At 41.9% G+C, this 13,823-nt stretch overlaps 1 protein-coding gene across 3 annotated transcripts in view; it reads left to right on the forward strand.

The window, feature by feature from the left end:
* The first annotated feature begins 9,934 nt into the window (after positions 1-9,934).
* Ergic2 (ERGIC and golgi 2) overlaps positions 9,935-13,823 on the forward strand; it is a 33,447-nt gene continuing 29,558 nt past the window's right edge. For 2 of the 3 annotated variants that reach the window (XM_028892424.2, XM_037203970.1), the window contains exon 1: positions 9,935-10,072. The gene's annotated coding sequence lies outside the window, so the exon portion shown is untranslated. The remainder of the gene's footprint in view (positions 10,073-13,823) is intronic. The other variant, XM_028892425.2, reaches the window with a different exon arrangement.

Consider the following 13,823-nt stretch of genomic DNA (forward strand, 5'->3'; position numbering starts at 1 on the left):
GCTTTAGAGGTCAGGGTCCCTTTGGGCCTGTGGTGGATCCTTGCATGAGGGCAAGGTGGTGGGACCAGGCTCTGATTTCTTCTATAAGGTTGCACCTTCTAAATGGGCCCCCCATTTCCTGTGTGTCTGAGTGTGTGTGTGTGTGTGTGTGTGTGTGTGTGTCTGTGTCTGTGTCTGTGTCTGTGTCTGTGTCTGTGTGTGTATGCATGTGCGTGTGCTGTGATCCGGAGGGAGTTTCCTAGCATGAGGCTCATCTGTGGTGCTTGGATGTACTGACCCATTGAGAGTTCCCCAAACTTAAGAAACTCAACTGTACAGCTTGTGATGGTGGTGGAGGGGGACTGCATTCGAGTTCTCCCCTTAAAAAATAAAAATAAATCTTAAGCTGGGAGTTGGTGGCGAACGCCTTTAATCCCAGCACTCGGGAGGCAGAGGCAGGAGGATCTTTGTGAGTTCGAGGCCAGCCTGGTCTACAGAGCGAGATCCAGGAAAGGTACAAAGCTACACAGAGAAACCCCGTCTCGAAAAACCAAATAAATAAATAAATAAAATAAATAAATCTTAAAAAAAGAAGACACTCCCCCCAGGTTAACATTTCTTATATGGCTACTTAATCAGCTGGTAGTTAATAGACTTCCCAGCCATATAATTATCTACTTACTACTTTCTCTTTGCTTACACAGGCATCATGAGACATTTATTAAGTGTTTCACTCAAGTTGGAATTCATTAACTTAATCCTATTTCCCCTAGCCACCTTGTAATTAAATCTTCTAAAAATGAAATTAGGTTAATTTAATGTGGCATGTTAAGGATCTTGTGCTGGCTTCTCACGACCACTGAGTCTTTGTAGTATTGAAAAACCCATCTGCATAACACTTGGCTTTTACATTTTGCTGAAGTTTACTTTTATCCAACAAATACTTATGATTCATTGTAAATATCAGTTGGTTTAATCCCCTTTAAGTATTATATTACATTATAGTCTCAAAAAAATATGTAAAAGAAAACCAAGGCAGAGCAGGAGGTTAAGGAATGTGCCCAAGGCCACAGATTTAAAAAAACAACCATATTTGGCTCAGCAAAGTGGCAGTGAGTCAACCCACAGACTGCTTTGCACTGTGGGGAAGGGAGCTCTGCCCCCCAGAACGGGGGCAGTGGGGAGATGGTCCCCTGAGACCAGCAGCTCAGCCTATAGCACATGGATGAAAGACATTAAGGTAAGACCTGAAGTTCTGGGGACCACTGAGAAGCCATGGAGGAACTGTCAAGAGGTTGGCACAGCTGCCTGTTATCTGGCTGCTTCCTAGATACACATAAAACAGAAAAACTGAGCCGGGTAGTGGTGGCACACGCCTTTAATCTCAGCACTCGGGAGACAGAGGCAGGCAGATCTCTGTGAGTTCGGGGCTAGCCTGGTCTACCAAGTGAGTTCCAGGAAAGGCGCAAAGCTACACAGAGAAACCCTGTCTCGGAAAAAAAAAAAAAAAAAGAAAAACTGACAAAGGCAATTATACAAAACTAATGTTAAAAAAAACCCTTATGTACAACAAAGAAAATAATCAACAGAACAAAAAGACAATACAATGAAAGAGAATGCCTGTTGATACTTACCTGATGAAGAGTTAATATCTAGAATATATAAGTAACTCCAAACAAACTGTAAAAATAAAAAATCTAAGTAAACCAATTAAAAGGGAGCAATAGCCAGGTGTGGTACAAATGTGCGGTCCGTCACTTTGGAAACAGGGTCAGAAAGATAGTCATGACTTTGAGGCCAGCCTGGCTACACGGCAAGTTCCCATCCCACCAGGTACCCCTTTTCAGCCTAAACAAAATATTTTACTGTATTTATTTCTGGTATCAAGTCTAAACTTGCTTTGTAAACTCAGCATTATTTTAAAGATTCACCCAAAAGCTCGTGGGCTGTTGTGTTTCACTGCTGTGGAGGAGTTTATATTTGTTCTCTGTGTTTCTGTAGTGAATGTTTGGAATCACAGATCTTTGCAGATATTAATGTATGTATATGCATATATACACATTGTATATTTGTATATAATGTATAATATCTCAGTCTAATGGTTAAATCATTTTCTTCTGTGATATTGGTCTATCCTCTTTGCATCTTAGAATCACATAGGACTTTAAATTTACCCCAGATATTTACACTTAATTACAGCCATCTCAAAAACAATGCTCTAGGGTATATACCCAGAGAAATAGTTGAGTCTAAGTACTCTGATGTCTCCAATTCACTGAGGTTGAGTTACCCAAAGTCAGGGTCCCTAATCACAGCTTCCCAGCAGCAGTCCACACAGCTCCTTTTTCTCTGTGTTTTTTGCTCTCACATTTGCCCCTTCTTTTGCCAACTTAGAGAATATAAAATGATAGTTTGCATCTGTATTCTATTTTGTTGGCTAGTTCTTTTTCTTTTTCAGCCAAACCACTCTATCAATTCATTTTACATTTTCTTGTTTAAATCCTTCTATTTTATTTTGCCTTTTTAATATTCAGAATATTTCATTTACATATGGTATACACACACACACACACACACACACACACACCATGACCTTTCTGTGCAGTACTTTTTTTCTTCCTGGAAATGGGGCAGGATCCCTTCTGAAATGGGGGACTTATGAGTTAGTAACAGGAAAGGTTGGTGGGAGAATCGCATTGTAGTTGATCCAGTCAGAAAGGTCACGATCAGTTTCTGTGACTTACCTTGGAGAAGAGCATGTCTTGCTTCAGGCTGGCACTTACACGCTGAAAGCTACAGCTTGAAGCACAAATGTATATAAACTCGTGAGAAAGTCCTAAACTTCGATATGATTACGCCGCTACAATTTTACTAAAATCACTGGGTTGTGCTTACAATGGGTTTGTTTTATAGCTATAAAATTTTAATTCAATTTTTGAAATAGTCACAGAGCTTTTATTAGCAGGTTTTTTTTTCTGGATGAGAAGAATCAACTATAACTCTTACATTTCCAGGCAATAAATATTTTACATTAAGATTGTTATGTATAGGAATCAAACTATCTTTTGTTCCTGGGTTAAATTGCTTTGAATATATTAAGCAGCACTGTTCAAGAATTCAGGACATCTTTCTGATTGCTGGGTTCACATGTCTCCACTTCCTTTTTTAAATTATTCTTCTCAAAATTCCCACTAAGGAGCAGTGGCAGAGCACGAGGGTGGCTGACACAGCGCTGAACAGCAGCTCTCCCACCAAACTAGCTCACAGCGGCTGAGGGCATCAGGTAAGTGTGCACAGTACCTGTGCTTACTGAAACAGATGAGCAGGCAGCTGGATAAGGTGGGAAGAAGTTGCCATGTCATCCTGCTTCAGGCTCCCCACAGCCTGCCGCTGAGATACCTTCCACTCAGGAGAGAAAGACTTGGGTTCAGACTTGTAACCAGTGAGACCTAGAGCTATGGGAACTCTGTGGTCCCTACTTCTAGGTCACTTCAGCAGACTGAGCTGCTTAACTACTTTTGGAAGATGCTCTTTGGCTCTACCATTTCCTGAAACCTATGCCAGCAAAGCAGGGCTCAAGCCTCTAGCAGTGACACAGGAACACAAAATCAGGCACAGGAATTTATACTAGAGCCCAGTGCTAGGTCTGCCATGGAGAGCCTGGGCACCTGGGAGGAATTGGAGGTCTGTGTGCAGAGTTCAGAGATGGAGCCTTTAGCCTGGTTCTGACATCAAGCAGAGGCTTGTGAGCTGGTACACAAACTGGAGTTTTGGCCATAGCACTTTCAGCTTTGGAGTGGAGCTGAGGCACACACTTCCCTTCCCAAACAGTTTACACCCTGGAGATTTTAAGACTCTGGTGTATCCTGTCTTAGTAGTTTCCCTCATAGCCAGTCTCCCAACTTGGTAGCACAGTTATCACCAGTGCTCATGTGTCAGGCTTTGGGACTTCCCTGGTGTCAGTAGACCTTGTCCCAGTGAGACAGACTTGTTTTGGTTTGTATCACAGCCAGCTATGGTGTGACTACTTATGGCAATGAGACTCAGGCATGACCCAGCTTAGCCCTAGCATAGGTGGCCAAGAGTGTCTTCTTGGGAGAATGCTGCTGTCCCAAGCGGGGATCGAACAGCATAGCCTGAGACCTATTTGCTATGGAATAATCTTTCTGTACACTGAAAATATATATTATTCTCATCAGTTAATAAAGAACTGACTGGCTGGTAACCATGCAGGAAGTATAGGCAGGACAGCCAAACTGAGAATGCTGGGAGGAAGGAGGACAGAGTCAGGGGAGTCGCCAGGAGACACAGAGGGAACAAGATATGCTGGAGGACAGGTAAAGCCACGAGCCATGTGACAACACAAAGATAAGAATTATGAGTTAATTTAATTTGTAAGAGCTACTTAGTAATATGCTTGAGTTATCAGCTGAGTGTTTATAATTAATATTAAGCTTCTGTGTCAGCTATTTGGAAACTGGAAGGCGGGACAGAAACTTCTGCCTATGCCTATTTGTTAGTGTTGGGGCAAGATTGTAAGCATGAGACTGCCTTGTAACTTAGTGCTGCGTTGATAAATCTCAACGCTGGAAAGACCCTAACCGCCCCTACCCCCCATACACACACACCAGATCTGCCTGCCAATAAAGCCTCTGGAACAGCAGCAGACCCAGGGAGGACATGGACCCTAAGTCTGTTGGACTGCCAGGCCAGCTACTTTAGCCTATGCTTATTTCCAATGGTCATGGGCCACAAATCTGTAGACAAATTTCTAAATAGTCTTAATAAATAAGAAACACAGAGCCAAATACAGAGGAAATGGCCAGAGATCAAAGCAATAGCCAAACTTTTAGCTTACCACCAGAAGTAGCTTCCCCAGAGAGCTTCTTCCTGTCTGACTTGTCTTTTTATTGCCTTTCTGTTCTGCCTTCTCATTGGCTCTAAACCCAACTGTAGCAGGATTCTTAAAAGTTCTTATTAATAAAATCAAACCCGAGGTGAGTTATTGGGGTCCATGCTGGTAGACCAGAGAGACAGAGCAAGCCACAGCTATCTCACCTTGCCGGATCCTCAGCTGGTTTTGTCTCCTCAGACTGGAGGCCTCTGAGTCCTCATCTGGAATGGGTCTCAGCTGGATTGTTGCTCAAAAGCCTGAAGCTTAACCAGCCACATGCTTAACCAGCCACATGCTTAACCAGCCAAATGCTTAACCAGCCAAAACCCTCTAGTTTCTGGTCCTCATGCCTTATATATCTTTCTCCTTTCTACCACCACTCCCTGGGATTAAAGGCTGGCTTTCTGGGATTAAAGGCGTGTCACCATGCTTGGCTATTTCCAATGTGGCCTTGAACTCAGAGATCCAGAGGGATTTCTATCTCTGGAATGCTAGGATTAAAGGTGTGAGTGCCACCATTTTCTAGCCTTTGTATCTAGTGGCTGTCTGTTCTCTGACCCCCAGATAAATTTATTAGAATACACAATATTTTGGGGGACACAATACCCCCACACCCAACCACATGACTTCCTCGTCACTGCCTGTCTATATAGACCTCGAGGTGTCTATGGTTGGTACTGGGATTAAAGGTAGTGTCACCATGAATGGCTGTGTCCTTGAACACACAGAGACTCTGCCTGCCATGTGATTGGATTAAGGGCATGTGCTACCACCGCCTAACTCTGCTTATGGCTCGCTTTGACCTCTGATCTCCAGGCAACTTTATTTATTAACATACAAATAAAATCACATTTCAGCACAAATAAAATATCACCATACAAATCCACCTCAGCAGTGAGAGTCTGTGTCCTAACTAATTGTACTGATCTTGTCAGGCTATGGGTTCAGTGTATCACACAGCTTTGTGGAATTGGTGGCTACATATGTGACACACGAGATGGAGGTGAGTCTATCCATGGTGACTCTGCCCGGACAAGGGCTAATCCAGCCAGCAGACTAACCGCAGACCAGTAACTGTGGAAGAGGCATCTTATCCTAACCTGGTACCAGGGAGAATCTTGAATCATTTCTAGGAGGCAGGCTCTAATTTCTTTTTCAACAATACTCCAAGACTGTATAGGAACAAACCTGGGCTTACATTCCCATCTAAAACTGCAACATTGACAAGACACCCATAGCAGAACCCCAGCAAATCTGCACCAGGGTGCCATCTAGTGCTACAACATGGGAAGTGACAACAAGTTCAGAGAAAACCAGCCTCCCCGGGGACAGACAGGTGCAGTGGAAGTTGGACTAGAGTAAACGCCTTACCCTTGGGTGCTCACATGTCACACCAGCTTGCACCAAAAGCTTTTGGGGAACGCTGGGCTCATGTAGGACTCAGGCAGTAGCCTGCACAAGAGAAGTCTCGGTGAGAAGCTGAAATTACTGTTTTAAGAAAATTTGATGAGCTTAAGGGAACAGAAATGTTTCAATATCCTAAGAGAGGAACTCATCAAGCTGAAAGCAATTAAAAAGTTCCCAAGGTAAACAATATTCACAGTGAAATTGAGAATCTCATGGAAGGCATCAAAAGCAAGTGGGTTAATCAGGGTCTGTGAGCTTGAAGATGAGCTTAAAATACACTGCTGGAGAGAAAAAGAATGAGAAAGGGAAAAAGTGATGGGAAGACTGGAAACTACTGAAAGAATAAGTATGTTGGGGTGCAAGAAGGATCTGTGAATGCCAAAGAAGAAGAAAGTCGATTCACAGAAATAATAACAGGAAAGTTCCCAAACCTGGAGGACAGAAAAATCTTATAGAAAAAGCAAAAGTCACTGATCAAATTTAAGTCAACAAAGTCTACCCCACAATGGTATAATCAAGCAAGCTCTTACAGGTGGAAGACAGAAGATCCCTAAGGCTGTAAGGAACAAGAAAGAACACACAGGGGAGACCCAATTCACCTAACAGTACACTTCCTAGCGGAGACATGGGCTGGGAGTGCTGTGAGATTTTCATTGTAAAGAAGAACAACAATACCCGCCAGCAAACTATTCTGTAAAAATGAACAGATAATGACATTCCCAGATCAAAGCCAAGTGTGTCTGTCTTGACCTATTCTAGAAGTAATGCTAAAGGAAGTTCTTCAGACTGAAGCAGAAATTAAAGTGTTCTAAGAGCACAGGACAGCTGTGCTCCTAGCACTTAGGAGGTGGATGCAGCAGGGTCAGGAGTTCAAGGTTACACATAGCAAGTTCAATGCCAGCCTGGGCTATAAGAAATCATGTCAAAGAGGGTAGAGAAGCAGAGAAATAAAGGAGGGGAAAGAAAAGAAGGAAAACACAAGACTGTAAAACAAGGTAAGAGTAAATTATGATGCACACTCAGGACACTATAGTATTATAAGCATGGTGCAGAGAGCATCCAGATATTTAGCATAAACACTAAAAAAACAAACAACAACAAACCAAACAAACAGATGATGGGAGCTAGCTGGACATATGTGCTCATATAAATAAGTAAACTCAGATTTTCAAGTTCCAAATTGGTACATGGAAAAATGACAGAAGTGCATAATCTACATTGTCTGAAAATGTACACACAGCTAAGTATGGTGGCTCGTACCTCTAATACCAGCACTGGGGAGGCTGAGGCAGAAGATCCGTCCCAAGTTCAAGACCAGCCTGGGATACAGGTCAAGTCTGTCTCAGCAAACAAAAGCTAGTTGATAGAGTGTACAGGCTCTTATTGCATAGAGGCTGGGTTGTTGTTCACATAGTTTCTACTCAAAATTTGAGTAGAAAACTAGCAATCACCTAGAGTTGAAGTACATGAAAAGGGGGCACTGGTATACAGCTGAGAACCTGGCAAGAGTTTCATGAACAAACTGACCACTGTGGTTGGCAGCTAGGGAGAGGAAGGGAACACAGACTATAATCCAATCAAATTTGAGGTTGTTAGTGATGTTTATTTTTCTATATAGAGAAGGAATAGATTTGAGGTAGGAATAAAACACAAAATCCTTTTGAGAGACATGTGAGCCGTTGTATAGTAAAGAAATATCAGTTTCTCTTACTTTTGTTATTTACTTGCTAAAGCTCATACCCAAACTGCAGAGCAGCAAAATGATGGCATGAAAATTTACTTTGAGCATTTTCACTGAATACAGGTTGTTTTGGACTAGTTGTTTACCCCACACTAAAACCTGTGTTCAATAAGTGAAACAAAATGGGATGGATTTTCTCAAAAGCAGATTTTTTTCCAGATATAACACCACCAATTACATGGAAATTAACCTATAAAATTAGGCAAGTTGCACTGGCAGTGTAGCTCAGTGGTGCAGCCTAACTTGTAGAGGCCCCAAGTTTGATCTCAAGCACCAAACAAAACAAAACAACAAAGAAAGGCAATTGATTGATTAACAAGTTTCATTCTTTGGGGGAAATTAATTTTTATGTTCATATTAGCTTTGAGAACTGTGGCTTTTAAAATATAGTAGGATTGAATTAGTTAATTTTTCTATATTGTGAAAGCTAACTCTCAGGGGGATAGTTATTATCATAAAAGAAACTTACTCTGGAGACTAAGGATCAGGTGTAACTATGTGAACAACAACCCAGCCTCTATGCAAGTAAGAGTCTGTGCACTCAGACCTGGGGAAGGGACAGGGACCAGGAATGTCTGTTGGTGCCTTCATGGCCAAGGTTATAGCTGAGATAAAGTTGCATTTTAGACACGAATTAACTCAACACATTATTATGCCCATTTTTCAGATGAGGGAATGGAGATACAAAAAAATGAAATATGCTCCAAGTCACATGCTATTAAGATGTCAGACTGGATTTTTAACCTAGGAAATCCTGGCTTCAGAGATTGTGTTTATATCCATTCAACTATGTTTCCTAAGTAAGTCAACTGGGAACTTTCAATTAATTGGAGTAATCTTGAAAGTCTGGAAATTAAGTTGCTGTCAGAGGGCATGTATGTGTCTGCTCTTGGTTTGGGGCATATGAGATTCCCTTTCTCAGTAGAGGGTATTCACAAAGTAAAACTATAATTTGAACAGGTGGTGTACCGTTCTGTAAATGGGCATAATAATGTGTTGAGTTAATACGTGTCTAAAACGCAACTTTATGTTAGCTATAACTTTGGCTATGAAGGCACCAACAGACATTCCTGGTCCCTGTCCCTTCCCCAGGTCTGAGTGTACAGGCTCTGACTTGCATAGAGGCTGAGCTGTTGTTCACATAGTGTAAGGTTTAGTACTGTAGTCAAGACTTCCCAGCCTGTTCACTTTGGCAGCTCTTAGCTACTCCATACTCCCCTCTTAAAACTAAAATTCCTCACCTATTAAGCAAGCAAATAATGGTATCATTTTGCAATAATAATGTTAGGATTAAATGAGAAAGAAATGTTTAAAACTGCTGTTTAAGCATTCGTCATAAACACACCTTTGTTGGAACTGTTCTCTGCTTTTTTTTGAGCAAACCTGATTTTTAAATGACAACACATGGGTGAAATCTGGTAGCAGACGGATGAAAAGGGAGCTGGAAAGGGCTCCCGCTCCGACTGTTGCGAGTCAGCCTCTTTCTCAAAGCCCCTCTATTACGTCCTGTGCTGTGAAGGGGCAGGGGAAGAGGAAGTGTTTGGAGAAGGATCACGAGCAACCCTGTCTTGTTTTCTTACAGTCAGCACATTGTTTAATTCAAACCGTTCCCTAACAAGGGATGCTTAGGTGTTCTTGACTAGGAAACATGAAAACGCAAAGACAAAGGCCACTGAACCACCTGAAACAGACGGCGCTGCCGATGCCTTACGGCGGATCATGACCACTTCCGGTCCGAAGAGTTGAGAGCCTTTCTATTCCGTTTTCTCCCGTCGTCAGACGGAAGGTTAACTTTTCCCTTCCTGGAAAAGGACAGACCTCGTGGTTTCACTTCATTTCCACGTAGCCACGCCCCTTTCAGGTTTACCGCGCCGCTTGATTACATCACACGCCAGCAACACAAGAAATATCGCGAGGTCTCCACTTGCGCTCCCTTCGAACTCGATCAGCTGTGAGAATTACTTTTGTTCTCGCGATACTTTCGTGGACGCCGGGCTCGGGCGACCCGGGCTTCTGTGAAACATGGCGGTGGGCTGGGACCGTAGCACTAGGTAAGACGCCGAAACGCTGCTGGGCCGTTGTCTTCGGTAGTTGCGGGCGGATGGGGACGTGGGCGCGGTTGAAGGGCTCACAGTCCCGGCTGGCCCAGCTTGGGACCTCCGTGGCTCTGCGGGGAGCAGCGCGCTGCGGAGCCGCTCCGCTGCCTGGGGGCGTTCCTGCCGAGTGTGGCCGGCGTCCGCGCACCGCGGCCCGGAGCTCCGCTGCACGGCTCCACGCCGGCCGGCCGCGCCTTCCGTTGTCTTGTCCAGGCTGTCGTGGACAGTAGCGGCCTCGCCAGCACTGTGCTGTCTTTTAAATTAAAAATCAGGCCGAGAGAGGGGCCGGGCCAGGCGCAGACGCCAGGACAAGTGGTGTGTGTCCCGTTGTCAATTGCTGACCCTCTCGGGAGGGGATGGCTCCGCTCTTGCTCCGGGACGTCCATGGGTATCCATAGACTGGATCTGACAGCTCTGTGAGCAAACGTTTCATTAACTTCAAGTGTGGAATTCAGTGCCCTGCAGATTATAGGCAAGTAACAGCTGTTCCAATGTTGCGAGATAGGTTTTCGGAAGCAATTAAAGACAGTTAAGATAGGCTTTGTTCATTGGCTTGAAGTTGTAATTCCAAATTTCATTCTTCAACCTAATATGTAGAACTCCAGCGTACATACCTAAAGAAACGAGTCTGCTGGTTTGCGGAGGGATTATTGCCTACCTTATTTATTAGTTACCTTAAGTTATTATTACTCTTTCACTTTGTAGAGGAAGATCCTGAGAAGTAGAAGTTTCATGTTTTTGTAGTGAGGGTTGGGAGGAGAAGCTTTTTTTTTTTTTTATATAGTAAACTTCAGTACATTACTGAGTATTGTAATAGCTTCGTGGTACACGTTACAGAAATATGGCAAGATGAGAGATCTCTGGAAGGAAGTCACTGTAGTCTAGAACAAAAACAACAAAGATTTAGAAAAAAATTAACAAGTTTATTTTCACCGGGGTTAGTCATTTAAATAATTCATTTTTAGCAGAAGTTGGTTTTAGACTTTGTGTGCTACAAGTTCTATTTAATAGTTTCCTTAGATTTTAATTATTTTAATGCCAGAGAGCTTATCAGTTAACTTTTGTGTACTAGTTTCCTCGTCAATAAAAAGAGAATAATGAGGCAATACTTAGCTCATAAAAAGCTGGGAAGAGTACATGTTTCAGGTAAAGTACTTAGAACAGTGCCTACCGTACTGCTCCTAAGTTTTTGTTATTTGTCATGTTTTGGCTTCTGAAGTTTCCTGTGGCTTGGCAACTTAGGCACAATAGAGACTGAAGAAGATCCTTTAAAAAATAGTTTCTTTCTAACCCCTAAAATTGATTAAACACTTGAAGGGTATGGGTAATAGGAAAACTCCAAATACTTGTCTTCCTGGATTTGGAAAACTGCTACCCTCTTAATTAGTAATGCACACATTTGTCTTTCTGTGGCTCCATCCAGTCATGTTTATGTCAGTAATGCTCTCTGACTTCTTCGTTAACTCATTCTCTTGCTCCTGGAGAATATCTTAGGAACTTTGTTTGAGGAGCTACTGTTGTCCTTACTTCCTATTGCTGGAAAGCACTTCCAGACTCCTGTTGGAATGACACTTGTTGGTCGTCTCTTAACATTTACTCAATACCTCACTTCTATTTTGATTAATACCTGGTGTAGCCCATATGTACTACTTTCTTAGATAACAATATGTAAGGAATTCTGAGAAGTTGAAGATCTTCACATTTGTTGTAACAACTAGTAAGTTCCTAGAAGGTAGTTTGGTTGGTTGGTTGGTTTTTCAGATCACAAAACTTGTACAGCATATTACTTGTCTTTCCAGTGAACTTTTTATCATTAAGAAACTTATGGGATTAAACCTATTCACTATAAACTAGGAAGCTTAAAGTAGTGAAAATTTATTCTTTTCAGTTTTCAAGAGTCAAAGTCCAAAACCAAGATGTAGGAAGGGTGCTGCTTTGTCTGAAGGTTTGAGACAGAAGTTTCCTTGCTTCTGAACAATCCATGTAAACACATCACTCTACACTCTGTCTTTGCATGACATTCTCCCCTCGATATTGGGGCCTTCACCATGTGGTCTTGAAAGGACACCAGTCCTTTTTATGGATCACTCTGATTCACTGTGATTTCCAAATAATGTTCCAGATATTTCCATATAAGATTTATTCACAAACACCAAGGCCTAGGACTTGTGCATAATCTCTTTGAGGCATAGTTTAATCCACAGTGTAGTGGTATGCTAATCATTTAACTATTTCTCATTGAGAAGTATACATTATAAATAGCAGGTGATTCATAAAACATTGGTAAAAGAAGATATATTCTTGTGTTAATGAGATGGCTCGTGTGATACAGGTGCTTGCCACTGAGCCTGGCGCTTGCTTTTCATCCCCAGGACTCATATGGTAGAAGGAGAGGACTGATTGTTACAGATTGTTCTCTAACATCTACATGTGTGCCATGGCACAGATACTCCTCCCCGATAAATGTAATTAAAATAATTGAGCAGGCTATATAAAGTTTCTTGAGTTCTGTATTTTATCTCACTATATTCAAATTGATATGATGAAGTACACTATATATTGCTTTCAGGAGTGTTAGTGTCTATTTCAACAGGAAGAGGTTTATTATTTCTTAAGCAGTTTGTCAAGTATTGTCTTAGTTGCTATCAGCACATCCTTGAGGTTTAATTTTTGTTACTTTTTTTAAAGGACAGTTTAGGGGAGACAGCAAAGAAAGCAGAAGTGGTATAGATTACTAAAGTGTACATACAGTGTCTAACGGTGATAGAGATCACTAGAGTGTACATACGGTGTCCACCGGTGATAGAGATCACTAAAGTGTACATATGGTGTCCACCGGTGAACAGAAGCATCATGCAAAGACTCCTTAGTCTTTGGATTTTGTAGAACAATATGGAAATAGATATAAGAATAATGCCAGTGAAGGCTGGGTTTGAAGATGGAAATAGATAAAATTAAAGTGTTAATTTTATTAAATAAGGATATCTAAAGCAAAAAACCCTATGTTATATACTGTACCTCTTCTTTTAATTTTATTTTTATTTTATGTGTATGGGTGTTTTGCCTACATGTATGCGTATACACCATACATGCATACACCATACTGTGCATGATGCCTTTGGAGACATCAGGTAATGGTGGAATGAGGGGGGAAAAACAAGTACTGACTGATCCAGGTACAGAAGCTATGGGGAAGTTATGAATGCACCTAGATATCCATAGAAGTTGGCAACAAGTCCGGAAGGCAGGGGCACTGGAATTGGGAACAGACTTTGCAGCCAGGCTGCTTGGAACTAAATCCCTCTTCTACATAGTACCACTTGCACCTTCCTGGGAAAAATGTATGACTGTTCTTATTTATAAGAAGGAATAAAAGTGGCATCTGTGGTATAGAAGAGTAAGTTAATATGTTAAGTGTATTCAATAGTACCTAACATGAAAGTTATTCTGTATGTTTTAACTGCTATTATTAGGGCTATTATTATCAAAGTGAAGAGGTGGGATGAGAAATATGATTAAGAACACATAACTTTTTACCCCAAGAGTCTTAGGAATGAAATATTGAATGGGAGTTACAAGATGAGGAAGTAGGATTTCATAAAGAGCAGCAATTGGATAACTTGTTCATGTCACAACAGTGGCATATACAGTGTCAAGTGTTGGAGGTGGAATGGGTTTCTTGGAAGTAGTTAGTGAGCTTGCAGGA

The sequence above is a fragment of the Peromyscus leucopus genome, chromosome 3 (genome assembly GCF_004664715.2).
Source record: "Peromyscus leucopus breed LL Stock chromosome 3, UCI_PerLeu_2.1, whole genome shotgun sequence".
Classification (NCBI taxonomy): Eukaryota; Metazoa; Chordata; class Mammalia; order Rodentia; family Cricetidae; genus Peromyscus; species Peromyscus leucopus.